Source organism: Mytilus californianus, unplaced genomic scaffold (assembly GCF_021869535.1).
Source record: "Mytilus californianus isolate M0D057914Y unplaced genomic scaffold, xbMytCali1.0.p SCAF_1, whole genome shotgun sequence".
Lineage (NCBI taxonomy): Eukaryota > Metazoa > Mollusca > Bivalvia > Mytilida > Mytilidae > Mytilus > Mytilus californianus.
In genome coordinates, this window is record NW_026262581.1 from 11,104,640 (window position 1) to 11,122,217 (window position 17,578).

Here is a 17,578-nt window from a genome sequence, read left to right on the forward strand (position 1 = left end):
ATAAATTTAGTAGGTATTAAAAATTAAAATTTCAACGTCCTTGGGCATGTTGGCCTAATGAGGATTTTGGTAATTATTTTAAGCCTCTTTTAATTATACAGCTCCTTCTTAAAGTATTTAAGTTTTAATACACATTTTGCGAACTAGCTTTTTTGTATACTAAAAAAGTTAATGATACAACAAATGTCACTGTTTAAGAATAAACTCAAGATGGAATTACATGAACGAAAAACATCAGATATATCTCACGGAATAACCGATCCTTCAATACATGAGATAGTGTGCTTCGACATGAAATTAATATGCTTTAATACTATAAGTCGGCACAATAGATGTAGTATTCACTGACAACGAATTCATTCATTTTTTGTGATTAACACAATTCAGTTAACCTGGTTACAGGCTATAAGTCAACAAAACTAAAAAACAGTTTTAATCACCTCCAACAATGAGAAAAGCCATACATTAAAATATAAAGTAAAACATATCAAAATTTTTATTATTTTCGATAAAAAAAAACGTCTTTGTCTATACTCCCTGTAGAACATAAAATCTTTACATTTCTAGTATGATAAAAAAAAAAGCAAGTAAACGACACAAAAAACAATATCTAGATGGCGCCACACAGTCTACACCAATAGACGTATATATAGTTCTCTATATAATAAGCAATATCTAGATAGCGCCATACAGTCTTCTCCAACAGACTTATAAACAGTAGTCAATATAATAAACAATATCTAGATGGCGCCATACGGTATTCACCAGTAGACGTAAATATTTTTAAACATAACTGTCCTACCCTTAATATCGGTTGTTGTTTTTAAAGTAAGATTCCATACTGGAACTTCATAAAAAGTACTACAGGAAAATACAATCTTATGCAATTCGTATAGAGTGTACAGAATTTGAATGAAGAGGTATAGTGTCTGATATTTTTTTTTTTAATTCCTGTTATCCTTTATATGTTAAACAAACAAAAAAGAAACAAATGAAATAAATTAAGGAAGTTAAATGGTTGGCCAGCTTAAACTATATTAACAGATAATTTTATTTGTTTAAGTTATATAAAACTATTCATTCTAGGATCAATCTGTGAACGTTTAAAAATAAAATTATCACAATTATCATAATTTGTCCACAATTTTAGAGCAAGACGAAAGATTATTGATATTTTAGTTGTTAATATCTTCTTGTGTATTATCAAACAACTGATTAACACAATTTGGTATTTAAAATATAATTATATAAAAGTAATAAGATGTGGTATGATGACTAATGAGACAACTATCCACCAAAAGACGTAGCTGTAATCAACAGTTTGAGTCATCTTACGGCCTTCAACAATGAGCAAGGCCATGAAATTTATATAGGCAAACCATATCGAAAATTCTAATATTTTCGGTAACAAAAAGTGCCTATCTATATTCCCTGTAGAAGTGTATTTATGTACGGTAGGCGTATGAATTTTCGAGTATAGATATAAAGAATGATTTATTTTTGGTTAAACAGAGTGAATTAAGAAAATAACATATAATCTTTACATTTCTAGTATGATCAAAAAAGAAAAAAGCAAACGACACAAATAACTAAACAATATCTAGATGGCGCCACACAGTCTTCACCAATAGACGTATACAGAGTAGTCCATTTGATTAACAATATCTAGATGGCACCACACAGTCTTCATCAAATAGACGTATTTTAAAGTAGTCTATATGATTAACAATATCTAGATGGCGCCATTCAATCTTCATCCAATAGACGTATAAACATTAGTCAATATAATAAACAATATCTAGATGGCGCCATATAGTCTTCTCTAAAAGACGTATACACAGTAGTCAATATAATAGATAATATCTAGATGGCGCCATACAGTCTTCACCAATAGATGTGTAAACAGTAGTCAATATAATAAACAATATCTAGATGGCGGCATACAGTCCTCATCAATAGACGTATAAACAGTATTCAATACATGTATAATAACCAATATCTAGATGGCGCCACACAGTCTTCTTCACCAATAGACGTATAAACAGTAGTCACTATAATAAACGATATCTAGGTGGCAAAATAATCTTATTAGATTCTTTTTTTAATTCGATAATGAACATAGTTGATATACGTATTCAACATTTTAAAGAACATTTTACTCCTAACATCAACCATAATAGCCCAATTTCTAGTATCAAACATAAGCTAAAAGAACTCGCCAAGGAATTTGTTTTTGTCCCGGCTGATAAGGCTGCTAACAATATCATTATTGTTTGACGTAAATTGTACATTGAGGTTCTAAAAAAGGAAATCACGAATTCACCAACATTCCAACTGACTCCATTTTCGGAAAATGAGATCTGTAAAAAACATAAACTTTTAGCTACCTCTTTACAAGCAGAACCAAATACAATGAAAGTTCCAACTATGTACTGGCTTCCGAAGCTGCACAAAACTCCTTACAAATATAGATCTATTTCGTCTTCAAGCCATTGTTCCACTACTAAACTATCTATTCTACTTACTAGTACACTTGGTACAATCAAAAACCTGGTAATAAATTGTTCAAATAAGGCCTTTGAAAATAGTGGAATTAATTACTTTTGGAGTGTCAAAAAATTCGTTGGAAGTACTTGATAAATTGCATGCTTATATTGGTGATTTTGAATCTGTTCAAAATTTTGATTTTTCTACCCTATATACCACTTTGCCTCATAATCTTATTAAGAAAAAATTCACGCACGTGATTAAATGGGCATTTAAAAAGTCGTCATTTTTTAGTAACAACAAACAAAAGAACTATGTCAATTGGACCTGCTTTGATACTATAACTGCCCTTGAATTTTTACTAGATAACATTTTTGTTCGCTATGGAAATTCCGTATTTCGTCAGGTTATCGGAATTCCCATGGGAACTAACTGTGCACCACTTATTGCGGACCTGTTTCTGTATTGTTATGAGTTACAATTTATGACTAAAATCAGCAAAGACCCTTCGAAACAACATCTGATTCAAAAATTTAATAACACTTTTAGATATTTAGATGATATATTGGCTCTCAATAATGACGACTTCAGTATGTACACTAAAGAGATTTATCCTGCCGAACTGACTTTAAATAAAGCTAATACTAACAATGAACACTGCCCTTTCCTGGATCTTGATATTTATATCTTTAACGGGAAGCTTAATACCAAAATTTATGATAAAAGAGATGATTTTTCATTTCCTATTGTTAATTATCCATTTTTAGATGGTGATGTTCCCTTGTCCTCATCTTATGGTGTTTATACATCTTAACTTGCTCGTGTATGTAACAACGTATTTGATTTCAAAGAAACAAATCTCTGTATTACTGAAAAATTATTACACCAGGGTTTTCGATATCACAAACCAGTCAAAACATTTACTAAATTTTATCATCGGTATAAGGACATCATTCGTAAATATAAATCAACATGCAGACATCTTATACGTTCAGGTATTTCACATCCAATCTTTTATGGTAATATTCTTTACAAAGCACAAAAATGTCGGCATTCACCTCAAAAGCTAACCAAACCTTTAAACAGACTTATTCGGAAGAGATATAGTTACGATACTGTTGTCAGATCATTAAGGATTGCATATTTTGGTATTAATATTGATTCACTCATAGGGTCTTTGCATCGGAAATAAACACATTTATTCTAAAACCAGTTGTTGGCATGATACGGGTTATGTTCTTCTCATATATTTTATGATGGTATGATACTAAAACCCTAACGGGAGGGATTGTACCTGATTTTCATATGATGAAGACATAATCTTTCAATCAGTTTAAATGAGGTCTGGAGCTGGCATGTCAGTAACTGCTAGTAGTCCTTTGTTAATTTATGTATCATTGTCATTTTACTTAGTTTCTTTTTTACCTATTCTGACATCGGACTCGGACTTCTTTTAAACTGAGTTTTACTGTGCGTATTGCTATGTGTTTCTTTATTCTACATTGGCTAGAGGTATAGGGGGAGGGTTGAGATCTCACAAAAAAACATGTTTAACCCCGCCGAATTTTTGCGCCTGTCCCAAGTCAGGAGCCTCTGGCCTTTGTTAGTCTTGTATGTTTTTTAATTTTAGTTCCTTTATATGTTTTGGAATTTAGTGTGACGTCCATTTTCACTGAACCAGTACACAATTTTATTTAGGGGCCAGCTGAGGACCACCTCCGGGTGCGGGATTTACTCGCTGCGTTGAAGACCCATTGATGGCCTTCGGCAGTTATCTGCTCTTTGGTCGGGTTGTTGTCTCTTTGACATATTCCCCATTTCCATTCTCAATTTTATTAACCAATAGATGTATAAACAGTTGTCAATACAATTCTTTTATCCATTATTATTATCATTTTGTACTTGTCTTCAAACGGGAATTTTCTTTCTATCAACACTATGAAGTTAACCTAGTTACATGCCAGAATTCAACACAACAGTGATAGTGTTCACCGACAACAAGTTCCTTCATTTTTCTAATACAATATAACACCATAAAGTTAAACTGGTTACATGCTAGAATTTTACACAACAGACATAATATTCACTGACAACAAATCCCTTCAATTTTTGTGATAAACACAATGAAGTTAACCTAGTAACATGCTATACGTCTGCTATAACCATTGCTCTAAGTCAGCCTATTCATTTACCGTAGGTTCATTTTCTAAAAAATAAAGCTTCTTAAATCTGTCCCTAAAACGGACTCACCAATATACATTCAATAGGTACATTTGTGTGCTAATTTCATGAAGTTCGAACTGGCTTATGTACTGATTTCTGTTAGTTTAAACATATCGCATTGTTCAAAATGACAAATGGATCAGACTCAAGTTTAACAACTTAGTAGCGTCTTCTCCAAAACACACGCATACCACAAATTAGTGTAAACTGTGATGTGGCTAGAATTATGTTTCGATATATTATATTATTTCATATTCGGTAAAAAAAACCATGTATTTAAGAAATAGTTCTAATATGTCTTATTTTGTAAATAACGGATAATATAATCAGATTCATCATCATTCAATGGAAGTTTCAGTACACAGTATACTGAATGTGGATGCGATTGTGTTTTCAATATTATTTGAATTATCTAAATCCACTTCATGCATACTTCTAATTAATAGTTGTTACGTGTGCATCACTCGTGATAATTAGGTCGCTATTCTACCTCGCTGATAATAGGTACTAATTATTAGATGAACGGTAAATTTGATACGATATCACATCAATAGATTAATAACAGACACAATGGATACGTATTGGATTGTAAAATAATACCATTCGTCCATTCGTCCTCCGGGTTCAAGTTATCTTATTAACTAACCAACGCTTATCCATTGTATCTCAATGATATAATATAGATAGTATTTTCTGAAAACAAGATCCTTAATTTTTGTCATCCACATTATGAAGTTGATCCGGTTAAATGATATAACTCTTCGCAATAGAGTATTCACTGACAACATGATTATACAATATGGGTGTACTACACTGTGAAGTTAGCCTGGTGATATGCTTTAAGTCATCGAGGTAGAGATAAGCAAACTGGGTGACTAAAGGGAGATTTGGGATATACGTCAATGATACAGCAATCCAGCGACAACTATTACATGGCAATATAAGGTCTTCAACAATAGACAGGTGTCTATGCAATACGACAAACAGTTAATGTTCGAAGTTCTATACAAGTTATGAATTAATTTAACAGAAACAATCAAGGATCTGAAATTAACACCAAATTTCCCATATAACTAATTCGAAACAATTAAGCTATGAGATAAAACAACTACTAACAAGGTTCCTGACTTTGAACAGGCACGTGAAAATGTCACATTATTTGTCGGAGTTAAACTAGAATTTTAGATATCAACCTTTCCAAATCAAATATCGATCAGTAGATAAGTTTTATGTTCAGAATGACATACTCGAACATCCAATAAAAAACACACAAAATAAAGAACAATTTATCGCGTATTAAATGATACTTCCAGTCACAGAAGTCGAGTTCAAAGGGATTAACAAACAATACTGATAAGAAATCATACCGCCCTTCATCACAGAATTATTTTTCTTCTCAACCTTTGCTTCTTCTTTACTTTTTTATAATATCAAACAAACTGCTTGCTATACATGCATGTTCATAATATGATTGTATATATACATATTGTTTTATGGAGAAGACTTATAAGTATGATTCACTTGTGTCTCATCCATTCTTCTTTAATATAATAAATAAAATATTTTAAAACTAAACCGTCCTACGTTTTATATCGGTTGTTGTTTTTCGTGTAAGATTACATACAGGAACGTCATAAAGTATACTATAGGAAAATACGATGTTATGCAATTCGTACAGAGTGTACATAATTAGAGAGGTGGTCTGATATAGTGTCATATATCTTATTTTAACTCCTGTTATCCTTTTTATATGCAAGACCAAAAAAATGAAATAAACTAAAGAAGTTAATTGGTGGACCGGCTTAAACTATATTATATTGAAAAGTTAATTTTATTTGTGTAAGTTATATCAAAGTATCCATTCTGAGATCAATCTGTGAAATTTTAATAATAAAATTATCACAATTATCATAATTTGTCCAAACTTTCATCTTGTGCAAAAGTTTAGAGCAACATGAACGATTATTGATATTTAAGTTGTTAATATCTTCTTGTTTATTATCAAAAATCTGATTAACACAATTTGGTATTTAAAATATAATAGCATGAAAACAAGAAGATGTGGTATGATGAATAATGAGACAACTATCCCCCAGGGACCAAATGACGTAGGTGTAAACAACAGTTTTAGTCATCGTACGGCCTTCAACAACAAGCAAGGCCATAAAATTAACATAAGCAAACCATTTCGAAAATTTTAACAAAAAGTGCCTGTCTATATTCCCTGTAGAACATAAAGTCTTTACATTTTTAGTATGATAAAAAAAACCGCAAAAGACATAACTAAAGAATATCTAGATGGTGCCACACTATCTTCACCAATTAACATATAAACAATAAGTAATATAATAAACAATCTCTAGATGGCAACACAGTCTTCATCAATTATCGAATAAACAGTGTTCAAAATAATATCTATGGCGCCATACAGTATTCACAAATAGACGTATAGCGGTAATCAGTACAATATAGCTACATCAAAATCGCCCATACAGTCTTCACCAACAGACGTATAAACATTAGTCAATATAATTAAAAGTATCTAGATAGCAACATAGTTTTCAAAAACAGACGTATTAACAGTTGTCAATATAATAAACAATATCTAAATGGCAAGATAGTCTTCACCAATAGACATTACAGTAGTCAATACAATATAACTACAACTTAATTTTCCATATAGTCTTCACCAACAGACGTATACATACTACTCAACATAATAAACAATATTTAGAAGGTAACATAATTTTCACCAATAGACGTATAAACAGTACTCAATATAATAAACAATATCTAGATGGCGCCACACAGTCTTCCCCAATAGACGTATAAACAGTAATTACATAACAAACAATATCTAGATGGCAACACAGTTTCCCTAATAGACGTTTAAAGAGTAGTCAACATAATAAACAATATCTAGATGGCAACACAGTCTTCAACAATAGACAAAGAAACAGTACTTAATATAATAAACAATATCTAGATGGCGCCACACAGTCTTCCCCAATAGACGTATAAACAGTAATTACATAATAATAACCAATATCTAGATGGCAACACAGTCTTCCCTGATAAACGTTTTAACAGAAGTCACATAATAAACAATATCTAGATGGCGCCATACAGTCTTCCCCAATAGACGTATAAACAGAAGTTACATAATAAACAATATCTAGATGGCAACACAGTCTTCCCTTATAAACATTTTAACAGAAGTCACATAATAAACAATATCTAGATGGCGCCACACAGTCTTCCCAAATAGACGTATAAACAGTAGTTACATAATAAACAATATCTAGATGGCAACACAGTCTTCCCTTATAAACATTTTAACAGAAGTCACAAAATAAACAATATCTAGATGGCGCTACACAGTCTTCCCCAATAGACGTATTAACAGTAATTACATAATAAACAATATCTAGATGGCAACACAGTCTTCCCTATTAGACGTTTAAACAGTGGTCAATATAATAACCAATATCTAGATGGCAACACAGTCTTCACCAATAGACGTAGAAACAGTAGTGAATATCTAGATGGCGGCATACAGTCTTCATCAATAGACGTATAAACAGTGGTCAATATAATAAACAATATCTAGATGGCAACATAGTCTTCACCAACAGACGTAAAAAACAGTAGTCAATACAATATACCAATATCTAAATTGACCATACAGTCTTCACCAACAGACGAATAAACTATATACAATACAATAAACCAACTTCTAAATCGCCCATACAGTCTACACCAATAGACGTACAAACAGTAGTTATTATAATAAACAATGTCTAGAAGTCAACATAGTCTTCACAAGTATACGTATAAACAGTAATCAATATAATAAACAATATTTAGATGGCAGCATAGTCGAATAGACGTATAAACAGTAGACAATATAATATACAATATCTAGATGGCAACATACAGTCTTCAACAATAGATGTACAAATAGTTGTCAATACAATATATCAACATCTAAATCATTCTGAGTTTTAACAACGAATGTGAAATATTTAACAGAATGTATCAAAGATCTGCTATGTACACCAAATTCTCTAACAACAACAACAGATCATCATATCACGCAAACGACAGGCACTTAAAACAGGCACATGAATGTATAATTTTTGTATCGATATGAAGCTTTTGAACAACAAAATATCCGTAAAACAAAAACATAAGGTTATCATAACACAAGACAACCACTGACGAGTTCCAAACTTTAAGTTTTTTAGGTTTTTTTTTAAATATTTTCATTACTTTTTAGATCTCAACCCTCATCGTTTCAATCTGGATAAGTGGACTTACATAGCGTGAATAATTATAAGCACATAATAACAAACAAGGAGTTTTTTAAGTGAAGCAAAAAAACAAATACTATTGCTTAATCAAAATGACCTTCAAAGTATTACTTATCATCTCATTGTTTTAGATTTTTTAAGTTTTTGAAGCCTTAAATAAAACTGTTGTGCAAAGACCTCAAACAAAGGGATATAACGATAACATTTTAGTGGTGTTACCAGTGACATTTACATTGACATTTTGTTTTTACATCGTGATTATGTAAATGGTTATAAGAAGTAAGAACGTGTTAAAAAACATTAGTAAAACGTAGTAGAACGATGTCCTTTTTCTATAGACACACTTTGTGTTTTGTAAAACTGTCTGATTATCTATAGATTTGAATCCTCTCATACTACGGACGTAGAAATTGAAAGTGTACTCAGCAATTTAGATTTTTGGTAAAGAAGAAAAAATCTGAAATGTTGACAGTTAAACATTCGTTAATCAGCAAATTTGAAATAGCAAAACTGAAAATTGTTTAATTCTATACAGGGGCATTGGAGAAAGATTCGAATCAATTTCTTTTTTTCATCGCGTGAATGTTTTGCTTTTCAGATATGACTTCATTCTGTGATTTTTTGTTTTTAATGGAAGATATTGAATTAATGGTTTATTTTTTTCTTAAAATGTCCTGTACCTAGTCAGGAAAATGACAGTTGTTATCTTATAGTTCGTTTCTGTGTGTGTTGCATTGTCGTTTGTTTTTTGTTCACTTCAGTGTTTCTGTTGTTTCGTTGTTTTCCTCTTATACATGTAGCTGATGTGTTTCCCTCGGTTTTAGTATGTAACCCGGATTTGTTTCTGTCTCAATCGATTTATGACTTATGGTATACTACTGATGCCTTTATTTATGAAAAGAATCTTTCAAAATATAATGCTTTATAATATATAATTACTGCAGAAATGTATATTATAGCGATGATGATGATGAAGAACAGTCTTTGCTCTTACTCTTTAATGCCGAATACTTTTCGGAGAAGCAGCAAAATTATGCAAGTCTTTGGTTTCACTCGGTCGGGGATCCAATCCATGACCTCTCACATGCGCGGAGAGCATGTTATACTTGTTATAGGTAATGAAAGAAGTAATTGGATGAAATAAAGAAATGTCTGATTGGTGTTAAAAAAAGGAAATTACATCTTTTGGGGGCTTTCTTTCTTTTTTATTGTGGCTACGTAGTAATTTTTGTAAAATATATTTTGTACTAATTTCAATACACATATTCGTTTTATTGTTGACAACGTTTACAGTTTGGATATAGTTTGCCTATGTCAGGAGCCTCGGTAATGATTGTCTTATGTCATATCTGAATTTGTTTGCTACTTTAGGAAATTCGGTGTTGATGGCAGATCATTGATAGTCTCTGTTAATTTTTTTTACTTCTTCTTTAGACTCGGATCGAGTTAGATCTTACTTATACTTGAAGACCTTTATATTCTTATGTTGTTGGTTTGGTGGTTCATTGGCGTTTACCAAACATCTTCCTTTATCCATTATTATTATCATTTTGTACTTTTTATTTCCCTTGAATCAATTGTGTCATTTCACTTCTTGTCTTCGAACGGGAATTGTCTTTCTAAAGGAAGCGTTGTGAAAAGATTATTCAAAATTATCAAAAATGGTGCAGCTATTAACAAGTCAAAAACTAAAGAGCGACCGAAGAGATTTCGATATTTAAGCTGTTATCGGCTCCATGGGTATTATCAAATATTAAGCAAAAAATTTGTCATTTAGAATATAATTGATTATAATTATACAAAAGCTTTAACTGCTTTCTTATTTAACCACACGTCTATGTCAAAATTTCATTCTGGGTGGATTTTTCTAGCAAAGAAACTTCATTCATAATGCAATGTACATTAATATGACGATTTTAAATCTCAATTACTTCGAAAAATCCCTGTTTGGTCGCATTTCAATAGTATTACTTATAATAATGACACTTAAACTGAAATAGAAGGATCTGGAAATTATAAAAAAAAATAATCAATTCGTCTGAAAAATTAATAATTAATATTTCCGAAAAAAAGTGTTGTTTTATATCTCACGGAGTAACCGATCCTACAATATGTGAGACAGTGTGCTTCGACATGAAATTTGTCTGCTTTTATGCTAGAAGTCTGCACAAAAGTATTCACTGACAACAAATTCCTTCATTTCTTGTGATCAAAACAATTCAGTTAACCTGGTTACATGCTATAAGTCATCACAACAGAGATAGTATCTACCGACAACAAGTTCCTTCATTGTTTTGTTATTAAAGTCATGAATCTAACCTGGTAACATGCTAGAATTCAACACAAGAGACATAATATTAACTGACAACAACAACAAATTCCTTCTTTCAGTTCAACACCATGCAGCTAGCATGGTTGCATGCTAAAAGTCAACATTACAGAGATGGTTTTTACCGACAAGTTCCTTCATATTTTAAATAACACCATGAAGATAACCTAGTTACATGCCAGAACTCGTCACAACAGTGATAGAATTCACCGACAACAAGTTCCTTCATTTTTTTTAATAACACCATCAAGTGAAACTGGTAACATTCTAGAATTCAACACAACAGACATTATATTAACTGATAACAAATTCCTTCATTTTTGTGATAAAATAAAATTATATTCAATTGATACAATTGTGTACTAATTTCATGAAGTTTGAATTGGTTAATTTACTAATTTCTGTATGTTTAAACATATCTTATTGTTTAAAATGACAAATGGGACAGACACAAGTTTTTCAACTTAGTAACGTCTTCTCCAAAACAATATGAAATATACATTAATTGATGAACTCATCAACAATAGCTTATATTAACAAACGATGTAATCATAAAGACATGAAAACACAAGGAAACTTGTAGAAAGGAATCGATGGATTTTAATTGAATGCATCTTCTTGCAATATAAATAAAACAAACACACCGAATTGTCAGCGTGTATTTATTAAATGCGCAAATCTAGTCTTGTGTAAATATAACTTTAAGAATAATAAATTTCTGTTCACTTACGGAATTGATTTACACCTTACCTTTAACTTTTGAAAATTTTATTTACTGTCAATGGGAATCGAATTTTGAAGACAGTTATGTATGACTGGTATCAAACATATCGACGAAACCTTACTGCTACCAATGGGTTGAAGTCTATTTTTTGATATATCAATATGATATATCATAGCGATCATTGCGCGCCTTCTAGAAATTCAAGTTCAATATGATGGACAATCGTGGTTTATTTTTAAGTTTGAATTCCAATTTATATTTTGTCAGCCAACCTTGTTATAAACACAAATCAATTTTACAGTATGGAACACAACAGTACAATAGACTCATATGGCTTCCACTTTTAACTATATAAAAGCGATGTTCGTATAGTGTAAGTGGTGTCGTGGCTTCCCGAATTACGCCGTATTTTCCCCCCTGTTTTCCTTATTTACTGTGTAATTGTTGCCATTTTTCAATGAAAGTGGTCTTTCCCGGGTTCATTTTTGTCTATTATTGGATATTTCACGTATTTGAAAAGAAAATACTTACCTTCATTATGTCCATTAGTTTTTTGTTTTAATCAGGGTGGTTTCATCTTATGTTTTAATGCATATCTTTACCGATGTATACCAAAAATTAGTGTAAACCGTTATATGGCTGAATTATGTTTCTTTAAACATGTTTTTTATTATATTTAGGAAAACACATGTATTTTAAAAATAGTTCGAATATGCCTTATTTTGAAAATTACGGATAATAATCAGATTCGTCATCATTCAATTGGAATGCGATTGTGTTTTCAATATTATTTTTATTATCTGAATCACCTACATGCATACGTCTAAGTAATCGTTGTTACTTGTGCATCACTCATGATAATTAGGTCGCTATTCTAACTAGCTGATAATAGGGACTAATTATTGAGAGAACGGTTAATTTGATATGACATAACATCAATATTTTAATAACAGACACAATGGCTACGTATTGGATTATAAAGAAATACCATTCGTCCTCCGGATTCAAGTTATTTTTTAACGAACCAACGCTTGTCCATTGTATCTCCTTTTTATAATAGAAATGATATTTACTGACAACAAGATCCATTAATTTTCGTGATCCACATTGTGAAGTTAGCCTGGTTAAATGCTATAAGCCTTCACAACAGAGATTTTATCACTGACAACAAGTTTATACAATTTGATCCAATATGTCTGTGTTACACCGTGAAGTTAACCTGTTTTAAGTCATCCAGGTAGATAAACACAAACTGAGTGAATAAAGGGAGATATGGGATATGCGTAATTGATACAGCAATCCAGTGACAATTATTACATGGCAATATAAAGTCTTCAACAACAACATGTCTTTGCAATATATCAAATCCTTAATCGTCCCGGTTCTATAAAAGTTATCAATTAATTTAACAGAAACATTAAGGATATGCAATTAACACCTTATTATTCAAATAACGAATTCACAAAACATTAAGATATGACATAAAACAACTGCTAACAAGGTCCCTGACTTTGAATAGGCACGTGAAAATGTCACATTATTTGGCGGATTTGAAATATGATTTTAGTTATCACCCTTTCCCTATTTCAAAATATCGATCAGTAGATTTTTTACGTTCAATACGTACATAAAAGACCATACAATTTAAAAAAAACAAGTATCGGAAAAATACTTAACTCTTCAAAACGATATATAATTTAAAAAAAAAACACATAGTCTTATCGTATTAAAGAATACTTCCAGAAGTCGAGCTCAAAGAGTTTAACATACAATACTGATAAAAAGTAAAATAGCAAAAATACCGAACTCCAAGGAAATTCAAAACGGAAAGTCCTTTAACAAATGGCAAAATCAAAACCTTAAACACATCAAACGAATGGAAAACAACTGTCATATTCCTGACTTGGTACTTGATAAGAAATCATACTGTCCTACATATAAGTCATCATCACAGAATTATATTTCTTCTCATCCTTTTTTTATATATATTATCCAATTAACTGATTGCTATACATACATGCTCATAGTATTATAATATGCGGATATTTATATTGTATTATGGACTTGAAGTATGATTTACTTGTGTCTCGTCCATTTTTGTTTAATAAAGCAAATAAAATATTTTTAAACTTAACCGTCCTACACTCGATATCGGTTGTTGTTCTTTATGTAAGATTCCATACAGGACGGTCATAAAAAACCAGGAAAATACGATCTTATGCAATTCGTACATAATTTGAATGAAGAGGTGGCCTGATATAGTGTCTTATATTTGTTTTTAATTCCTGTTATCCATTTTATGTAAAGCAAAAGAAAAAGGAACAAACGAAATAAACTAAAGAAGTTGAATTGTTGAGCAGCTTAAACTGTATTACCTTAAATAGTTAATTTTATTTGTGTAAGTTATTTAAAAGTATCAATACTAAGATCAAACTGTGAAATTTTAATAATGAAATTATCACAACTATCATAATTTGCCAAAACTTTTATCTTGTCCGAAGTTTAGAGCCACATGAAAGATTGTTGGTATTTAAGGTGCTAGAATCCTCTTGTTTATTATCAAAAATCTGATTAACACAATTTGGTTTTTAAAATAAAATAGTATGAAAATAAGCAGATGTGGTATGATGATTAATAATACAACTATCCACCAGAGACCAAATGGTGTAGGTATAAGCAACTATAGGTCATCGTACGGCCTTCAACAATGAGCAAAACATATAAAAAAAAACACAAGCCTATATTTCCTTTTGAAAACAAAATTTTTACTTTTTTTGTATGTTAAAAAAAAGAAAGCAAACGACACAAATGATTAAAAAATATCTAGATGGCGCCACATAGTCTTCACCAATAAACAAATAAACAGTAGTCAATACCATATAGCAACATTTATATCATCCCGAGTTATAACAAAAAAGAGATGAATAAATAAACAGAAAAAAAACAATATGATATCACGCACACAACAACCACTGACACGGCTCCTCACTTAAAGGAGACGAGACAATTTTTTTTCTTTTAAATTAATCAATAAATATTAGTCTTAAAACATGTTTCATTTAATTTTGCCTGTCAAAACCTGATCAATCGGCATTTATTAGGTCAAAGAATCCAGCACTTGTCATAATCAATGATTGTTAAGGTTTATTCCCGATTGTCTCACTTTTAAAATTTTTCGAGTTTTGATTGTCCCACATTTTTTTAAGAAGTAAAATGTTCTTAAATAATCAAGGTAGCTATTGTTTGTTTTGCTAAATAAACAAGAATTAATTATGGCATGTTCAAACTATTATTCAATTTAAATTTCATAAATGTATAAAATATGATGTTTTTTTTGTAGATCATCAGATTAATGCACTTTTGACTAAATGATTTCGTGTTGCTTAGTCTTTGGTTTTCTATGTTGTGTCATCTGTACTATTATTTGTCTGTTTGTGTTTTTATTTTTGGCCATGGCGTTGTCAGTTTGTTTTCGATCTATGAGTTTGACTGTTCCTCTGGTATCTTTCGTCCCTCTTTTTTAACATTTATGAGTTATGAAATATATCTATAATGTTACCTTTGTTTATAAAACAAATATCAATACCGTAATTTTAATAAATTTTTTGGGGGTTTTCTAAATAATTTTAGAAATAATGCATGCAATTAAAAAAAAGAATAAACTTATTTACACTGAACACTCTACACGCACTTGTTGATGGAGAGATGTTCCACTAGTCTTTACACTTGTACCCGGGAAGTCAGAGGCCATTTACACAAGATTCTTTACACTACTGAAGATTGCTTACACCCAAAGTCAGATTCATCCGAACTCAAAAACTGTCTTCATTGATTACAAAGCTGCTGTCCAGAATTCTGCCAGATCATCCTTTCCCGGAATCCATAATAAAGATTATTTTTTGCACTATACCCAGTGTACATTTGTATTTGACGTAAAGTGCAGTCACCAGGACTCGTCACCAACTTTAAAGGAGAACCAGACATTCATCAACTTATGCGCAGCCGTTCTTCCTCTTGTACCACATTCATAAATAGAAGACGTCTAGAATGCACTAGAAGACCCGGAAAATTCGGAATCAACAGCAAATACCACTCCGTGTACGAACCACATCACTACACACGGGATTGAAAACAACCGGCAGCTATGAAAACATTACCAATTAAAACGAAGGACGACAAACCATCTCGAAGGATGGCACAGCACCTTGAAAATGGTGATCTAAGTACCACACCCAAACATATATATGGTATACGCTAAAAGAAAAGCAAAAGTACATTAAGTGACCATCATTCAGTACCAAGCCGGGGGAGTACGATAAAAAGAGAAGAAAAAACACACAACTCAATCATCGCAAACTCAAAGAATCAGGCCATCTTCAGATGTGGAAGTGAGTGTTTTTCAGTATGTTAACACATTGCCTCGTATTTGTTACACATGGACTAAATTTGTTGCAATTATATGATGTGTTGTGATGTTTATGTTATGTATTATGTGTGCTTTATTGTTGTACCTTCTGCATTGTGGGTGCTTTATTGTATCTGCTCTTCATGTCATACGTGTGCTTTAATGAATTATAAAAATGTTGTATGATTGCTAATGAGACAACTCTCCACAAGAGACCAAATGACTAACAAAGGGGGACGAAAGATACCAGAGGGACTGTCAAACTCAAAAATCGATAACAAACTGACAACGCCATGGCCAAAAATAAAACGACAAACAGACAAATAATAGTACGGATGACACAACTTAGAAAACCAAAGACTAAGCAACACGAACCCCACCAAAAACTGGGGGTGATCTCATGTGCTCCGGAAGGGTAAGCAGATCCTGCTCCACATGTGGTACCCGTCGTGTCGCTTATGTTATTACAAATCCGGTAAATAGTCCTCTATCAAGGAAATCATGATAGGAAACACAAGCCCGGGAATATCGTATCAATTGGGAGATATGTACTCCGTATGCAGGCACTGCTGGAATGTTGCTACATAGAAATGGAAAGTTCACAATTGGGAAGCTGAAATCATCTCTTTTGTCGTAAAGTTTTGTTTTCAACCGATCCTCATTGTCAATTTCTAGATGTAAGTCAAGATATGAGGCAGACTTAACTGTATCTGTAGTATCCTTTATCTCTAGTTCGATGGGATAGATTCGTTCAACATAGTCACCAAATTTTGTGTAATTTAGTGAGAGATTATCATCTATATAGCGGAACGTAGAGTTAAAGGATATTGCTTACTTCTTATCTTTCTTTCTAAGAAGTTCCTGTATGAAGTCAGTCTCATAATAATAAAGAAACAAGTCGGCAAGAAGAGGAGCACAATTGGTTCCCATTGGAATTCCGACAGTCTGTTGAAAAACACGTCCTCCAAACGTAACAAATATGTTGTCAATCAAGAAATCAAGCATCTTGATAATGTCAGTTTCAGAGAATTTTTTGTTTGAATCAGAGTGATTCAATACAAAATAGGATTTATCCCTCCCCAAGACAAGATACTTGT